Raw genomic sequence first — 7,677 nt, 5'->3', positions numbered from 1 at the left:
GCACACACAAGTGTTTCCAAACATAAGCAATTGTCACCCCTGCTTGTTGCCAACTGTTACCCAAAGATCATGCCCAGCTCTGCCAAAGAGAAAAGTTCTAGAATTTCCACAAACTGTTGTTAATGCTTCTTTTAGCCGGTTTTGCACATCTTAGCCAAACTCCCATCAACCAGTTGGAGCCTGAATAAATAAGTGCATATTTAGTTTCTATTGTCTGGAGAGTATCCCTCTGGAAAGCGCCATTGTGTATATCGTTATAGGTCAGTGAAGGAGACATTTAAATAAGCAAACGGATGAAAGTATTGTCTGATAAGGGCACCTGAGGGAGCCAGTACAGTTGGGAATGGAGGAAACCCTGAAAAGAGTGATTGGAAAATCACTTTCTGGAAAGATCCAGGAAGGAATTCCAGGAGGTTGTGACATTAGAGCTGGATTTGTAAGGATAATAGGAAGCTGGCAGGCACTTTTTAAGATTCCTGCTTATTGAAACTTTTCTGTCCGTTGATGGGTAGAATGCCTATAAAATTTCTTGGCTGACAGCATCGTTTATGCCTTCAGGGAGGACTGTAGTGTATCCAGAAAGACCTAAGTGCTGGGAAGTGTGGGTGATGGAAAGAAGGTGGAGTAACTGAAATTATGAGATAGATTTTCTTTGCACAAACTCTGTAGTGGTCCTTTTGCAGTTTTTACTATCCCACATTCATTTCCTCTTTTTTTCTGGTAAAATTCCCTCAATTTTCCTTTACAGACCTGCCTATTCTTTACTCTCATTGTGTTTTAGGTGGAGTTGACCGTACTCATTAGCTCCTAGGGTGTAGATAGAGCTACCCCAAGCCTGGCCAATCAGAGGATTCCATTCCCTAGTGAAATTCACAGTGATTGGTTTAGAAATGGTCATGTGACTTTAAAACAGGTCAATGAGACTCAGCCTTGGTACTTTTGCTGATGCTGTTGGGAAAGGGAGGCTCTCTCTTGCTGCAGGTTTTGAAGTTGGGTGGATGTGTAAGCCTGAAGTTCCAGGAGGCCACCGTGGGAAGAAGGCAGGACTGGGAACAGAATTAACAGGGAAGAGAACAGAGCTGAGCAAAAAGAGAGAGAGAGCGAGAGACCAAGTTCTGAGGACGTCAACACGCTCTGACTTTTTGGATACTTGAGGTACACTTCTCCCATGTTGCTTAAGCGACTTTGACTTGAATTTCTGTTGCTTGCAGTCCCAGCCATCCTAAAAAAGACACCATTTATTCTGTAGCTATTGAGTCTGCCCACATGCACGGCACTGAGGATCCTATGGTGTTGAGGAGACGATGGGTTCATTTTGCAGGGCTGACTCTGAGAGGGAGATGAGGGTACGGGACATGTATTGGCCCTTGGGACCAACAGCTATGGAAAGAGAGGGACGGGAACAATATTAGGCAGTGAGAGACATGGAGCTGGGATGTGGTTACAACAAGGCCAAGGCTAACCCCACGGGAAGTGCTGAAACGGGGATGGCCCTTTCGAGTTGTCCTGAGTTGCAAGAAGGAGGCCAGCATGGACCAGTTGCTGGGTGTGGGCTGCCCTAAGGAGGGGGTGCGACCTTGGGAGAAAGGGCTTCCTTCCGCCAAGGGCAATTTTCAGAGAGGCTGTCAGCTAAGAGCCATCAGCTGGCAACACTCCTGGCAGGTGAGGAAACAAATCCTTTAGTCCTGAGGGAGGATCTGGGCGGCACAGCACAGCCACCATCACAAGGTGGCTCCGGCTCTTAGTTGCCCACCATTCAAGGTCATGTCTTTTTAGTATGGCGTGCCCTGAACGCTCAGCTTTGCACATTCTGTAAATGTCTGCCACTGTCAGTTGGATGGAGGAGAAAGAACACCAGAGGAAGCAGAGACCCCACAGGCCAGACAAGGACTCGAGAATCTTGGGCTCCGGCGGGAGGTGGAATCATGTGCTCGGAAGGAAAAGATAGACGCTTATTGCACTGAGGCCCCCTGAGGGCCAACTTCTGTCCCGCTTGTTCATGGAGCTATTCCCAGCCCCTAGCCCTGGGGCTGGCACATAGTAGGTGCTCAAGAATTATGTGCAACCTTGACTGAGTCCTCTCCCCTACGCTCTCACAGTTAACCCTCATAATGGACCTAATAGGTAATTGATTTGCTGGGTCTTTTTTTGCACACAGTAAAAGAAAAGCTTAACGAGATAGGTGGCAGGTCAGAATTTGAGCCCCTATCTGTTTGACTTCAAAGCTGTTGTTCTTGCTGCTCTGTCATATGCAAGCCCATTTTAGGCCCTTCTGCAAGGAAAGAAACAAGCATTCGAGAATAAGGGTTTAAGACTAGAAACAGAAATGGGGCTATCATAGTGCAAGTTTGGGGGTCCAAGTGCTCAGTTTTCCGCGAGGTGGGAATCAGACAGGCCGAGACCAAAAACATTCATTTAAAAACATTTACTTATTCAGCATCTATGAAAAAGGATATGTCGAAAATGAAAACATTTTATAACCATACATTTTAAACATGAAACCATGTCTTAATAACACATTTAAAAACATTAGAATAGCTAATAGTACATTTATACAGATTAAAACACTTAGTAAGAACACATTTAAGATGTTAAAACGTTTAGTGACAATAGTAATTAATATAATTACTGAGCTTGGCCTAGACTATACACAGCTGTCTTATTTAATCCTCACATTGATTCTATGAGACAAGTTCTATTATGATCCTCATTTACTGACGCGGAAGCTGCGCTTTAGAGAGCACAAGTAAACTGTCAAAAATCACACATGAGTGATGGGGTTTAAACCCAGGGAGTCAGACGCCCCAGCTCTGCTCTATCTCATGAGGGGAGAAAAGCCAAATGAAACCGTGCTCTTTCTTTCCAGGAACTCAGACAGGAGACCTGACTGCCCAGGAGAGACAGAGAAAAGGGCCCTGGTGGGGTGTGAGGGTGTGGGGAGGGTCCCGGAAGCTCACAGGACTGCTGGCATGTCTGTTTTGCTTTGCTTTCACCAGCCTTTCCTCTCCTCCAACAGCCAAATGGGTACTCATCTTCCATCTCACATCCGGCCAGTTATTCATTTGCTGATTTCACTCATTCAACGAATCCTGTTTTCATGCCAAGTATCGTTATAAATTCTGGAAAGACAGACGTGAACAAGACAGACAAGGAACCTGCCTTCTTGTGGCTTGTATTCTAGTGGGGGAACGCTGGCAACAAGCCATCAAATGACTTACAAAGAAGGTAATTTCTCATAGTAAAAAGGAAATGAAGTGGGTGATGTAACAGAGCATCCCTGGGTGGAACCTACTCTAGGTCAGGTGGTCAGGGAAGGCTTCTCAGAGGAGGTGACAAGTGGGTTGAGATTTGATGGCTGAGAATGAGGCCCCAACAGGAAGGTCTAGGGGAGTCTTCTGGCTGCTGGACTGCTCACTGCCAGGTCTCCCTTGTCGGAGAGAAACATCAAGGAATCAGGCTTCTAGCCTCAAGCTGAGCAGAATAAAGGTAGAGACTACTGACCAGCCCAGGAGCACGGGGAACTGAGTCCGCCCAGCAGGAGCTCTGGGGAGCTCTTTCCAGCTGGGCATTAGAGGCACTGACGGCTAGTTCTTCTGGAGGTCAGCTTATAGCTTCTCAGAGGACCTTGGGGACATGTCCATTCTGAAGCCAAGGCTGGAGGCAGCCCGTGCCCACCCTCCACTGGTGCTAAGAGAATTAACTCACCAGTCACTCATCCCGGGGTTTTTCACAGCGGGACAGCTAAACTGGGCGGGATCCCAAGAGAGCTATCCCCAGCTTTTCCTTGCCTCCAGATAATGGAGACAGCTGCTCTAAAACCAATTTGCCTGCTCTGTTTTTATAGGAGAATGAGTTTGCTCATGGCTCCAAGGGACTGGAAGCTCACGAAAAGGCGCAGATGTTGTGTTATTAGTTCTTGGGTAAGGCTGACAGTAACACTCATTGAATCCTGGTTACCGCCTGTTTGGGCCGCGGGGGCTGGTAGTTACTAGGGTAATCTGATCGTATAATAAAAATAATAGAAGGAAAAGGCAAACCCATCTCGCCCAGCGGCTCTGGTCTCACTGCATGGGTTTTTCTGATTGGATCCTTGATCACTATGGGAACAGCCTCTGGGTGGTGGTTTGTTGGGGGGTGATTAAGGCTTTGGGTCCAACTGACCTCGGTTCAAATCCCGGCTCCACCTGTTACTCTCATACAACCTTGATTGGGTTTATACAACCTGCCTGAACTTCAGTTTTCTCATCTGAGAAATGGGGACGATAGTGCTGACCTACCTCTCACAGGGTTATTAAACCCTTAGCACAGTGCCTCGAACATACTAAGTGAACCCTCTGTAACTGTGAGCTGTTACTCTTGATATTATTATTATTATTTTATTATTTTGTTTGGCTTGATATTATTATTAATGGTAGTAATAGTCTTATTAGTAGTACTCATCATTAGTAAAGTAGGTTATGCCATATTTCCAGATGTGGAAACTGAGGCACTGAACAATAATAAGGTAACTGGCTTTAGTCAACCTTTCTCATCTTCCCTGTCTATAATGGGCTTTACAAACCCAAAGAGTGGAATTTTAAAAGTCTTCCCATAAATAAATGGGAAGAAAGCAATCTTTTGGCCCTGGAAACTTCCTAGGCTAGGATAAGCAAGAAAGATATTTACGACGCAGCCCCCATAGAGGGGATATTGTTCTGGACGGACCAAAAGGGCACATCTAAAACGCTTTCACATTTTTTTTTTCCTGGGGCTGTCTTTTTCATAAAGAAAGATCTTATTGCTCCACATAGGGGCCACTGGGATAATTCCAGGTGGTAGCATGGCTCTGGGAAAACCCCAGGAGAATGTTTCAATCGAGGAAGGATTTGCAGGGTGGGGGTGGGGGCGCTGGGGAAGCAAGATGAATGACCTACTCTGGTTTGCCAGGAAAGGAGCGAAAAACATAAAAATGGAGTTAAGTTCAGTGAGGGACTTAGCCAGGGGCCTTTTGGGGACGTAGTTAATAACAGCAACAGCAATAAAGGTTGGCAATCATGGAGCACCTACTATGTGCTCTGGTCGCATCCGCGCTTGATTGTAGCATGCCCATTTGATCATTAAAGCATCCCGGCAAGAAAGATACCAATTTCCTATTTTACAGCTGAGCCAAGCGTGGAGTAGACAAGTGAAGTCATTCTCCATGGAGCCCTGGATTCCAATTCGAGCCTGGCTGACGGTGGCTTTTCTAACCCATTTCTCTCCCCGCCCCCGCTATCATATTGCCAAGCCAGGATAATGAATGTGGAGTGGGGAGCTGTAACCCGAAAACAGGGAGGATGGCCTTACAGGGGGATGGTGGGCGTTCGACTTATCCTAATGTGTTGCCCTCCCCCTTCTAGCTGGAGAAATTCTGGCCTCTGCAATAGCCCTCCCTCCTTGTCAGGAGGCCAGAGGCTGGAGCGTTCCCTGCAACTTTCTCCTCCCAGCACCCACACACCCACGAGTCACTTCCAAGGGTGGGGAAGCCTTTGAAGTCCGTGGTGACGTCATGGAAGGCGAAGGCGTCAAGGAGCTACAGGAGAGGTGAACACGAGGCCAGCAGATAAGCAACCTAAACAACCCTAAGCATCCTCCCCAGTCGCAGAATGAGGAATTTCCTACAGCAGGTCCTCGCGCGGCGGGGTGGGGGTGGGGTGGGTTTGTTTCCTTAGTCTAGTTTTTAGAGCTATGAAGGATGAGGTTCCCAAAGGCAGCTAAGTCAGAAACGGAAGGGAGTATGAGCTCAGCAGTTGTCTAGGAGCCTTCCCCAGAGTTAGCGCTCTGGGCTCTCTGGTCCCTGAGACTGACTTACTTGTAGCTTCTTTTCTGTGTGCCTCCATCTTGGAAAAAATCAACCTGGGGCCACAGAGGTCTGGGCAAAGTGCATTTTGTGTGATTGTGCGTTTTTCTCTTGAGAGTATCCACAGTTTGTATCAGGGCCTCTGTGCTCCCTCCCTAAAAAAAAGGCATGAAAAAAAAATGCAAGCAAGTACGGAATGGGTAGACAACCACACCTCTATTTTTGTTAATAATATTCATCTATTGTCTCAGGTGGAGTTCCCCCAGAAAGCAGACCCAGAGACGAGGATCTGAGTGCCAGTCATTTTTGTTTTGTTCTGCTTTTGGAGGTGATCCCAGGAAGCACCCTTAAGTAGAGACATTTGCAAGAAAAGCAACCAATTCAGACCATGTTCATGAGCAGGTTGTTGCTGTGGAAAATTGAGGCTCAGTCCTTCTGGGGACATCTCTCAGAGCGTGTCTTGGAGTTGTCCCACCTGGGGGACCGGAAGCTGGAGTATCTTTCCTCCAACTTCAGTCTATCATTATTTGAGGGCCACTCCCGGATACGTCAGCTCCCCGGACTGCTGATCTACCCTGTGTGCTAAGGCCAGGGGGAGCTCTCGGGTGCGGAGATGCAAATGCTTGTGCTAGGAAGCCATCAGCATACAAAAGAAGGGTGTGTGCTGAGAGCATATGGGTGAACTCCCCACAGGGTTGCCTACATCCATAAATTCACATTTACTTGTTTCATCGCCGAGTGCAATTTCTACTTACAGGAGACACAGCTCTAAAGATGACAACCTTGGATTTCATAGTAAATTAGGAACAGGGCTCATGTAATATTAATAATCTAAGGATGTACATACATGCTGTGGGTTTATAGGTGAGCTTCTGGGCTAAAGCGTCATAAAACATTTCATTGCATTGAAAATAAGTGGGCAAATGTCACCGAAGAATGAAAGGAAATATGAAATCAAGGAACGTTAAAGTCAAATGACATTTCCATAGCTACCCTAAAAAGGATTCAGATCGTTCAAGACCTAGGCCTGACACCTAGGCTTGTGTGACCCCCAACAAGTTGCTTAATCTCTGAACGTCAGCTTTTGTCTTTTTTTGTTGTTGTTGTTGTTAACCTGTCAAATGATGTGAATACCTATCACATATAGCTGTCATGAGAACTAAATGAGGTAATGCATATAGACAATGGTTGTAGATTGTATTATTTGTGTAGACTTCTTTTTATCTTTTTCACCCTTGCTGTGGTTTACCGTGTCAGGGGTAGACTTCCTTGTCCTGTTGACTTAAGGGTTTTTGCCCTATGGCTTACTTTGGCCAATGGATATGAGTAGATAGAACACGTGCTTCATCAGAAAAGAGAACTTTAAGTGTGCTTGTAAAGTTTTGCTTTGCTCTTTTGCACTCCTGCCCTGAACCATGAGAAAAGCATGCCTTGGGTAGCTGACGAAGCTTTAACTTGGGTGCCAGAGTGACAGACACAGATTGCAGAATGGAACTCAATCCACAGCCTGAAGCAGAGGCACACCAGCTAATCACTGGCCAATGAGTGAGAAAGAATATTATTGATGGCAGCCATTGATACTCGTGGCTTGTTTGTTATGCAGCATTGTCACAATCATAGCTGACTACAGCGCAATGCAAAACATTTGGCACAAAGTCTAACACATTGTAGGTACTCGATAAATAGTTAACACTGTTATTGTTCTTATTATTACTATTGGAAAAAGGCTAGTCATTAGGCAAATATGTTTGGGGCACACTGTATATGATACCCCCCTATGGAAGATTTAGAAATGTTGTTGGCATATTAAAGACTTTGACAAGTCCTGTAGCAAAAAAAAAAAAAAAAAAAAAAAAAAA

At 45.9% G+C, this 7,677-nt stretch overlaps 1 long non-coding RNA gene across 1 annotated transcript; it reads left to right on the top strand.

Annotated features, from left to right (window-relative positions):
• Positions 1-760: 760 nt before the first annotated feature.
• LOC109382268 (uncharacterized) lies at positions 761-7,043 on the top strand. Its single transcript, XR_002123909.1, has 5 exons — positions 761-1,155; positions 3,017-3,225; positions 3,845-3,920; positions 5,379-5,562; positions 6,070-7,043. It is a non-coding gene; the product is annotated as an uncharacterized LOC109382268 (long non-coding RNA).
• Positions 7,044-7,677: the final 634 nt, after the last annotated feature.

This window comes from Hipposideros armiger, unplaced genomic scaffold (genome assembly GCF_001890085.2).
Source record: "Hipposideros armiger isolate ML-2016 unplaced genomic scaffold, ASM189008v1 scaffold_62, whole genome shotgun sequence".
Classification (NCBI taxonomy): domain Eukaryota; kingdom Metazoa; phylum Chordata; class Mammalia; order Chiroptera; family Hipposideridae; genus Hipposideros; species Hipposideros armiger.
The sequence above is the reverse complement of the archived record's forward strand: the minus strand, read 5'-3'. Positions and strand labels throughout refer to the sequence as shown.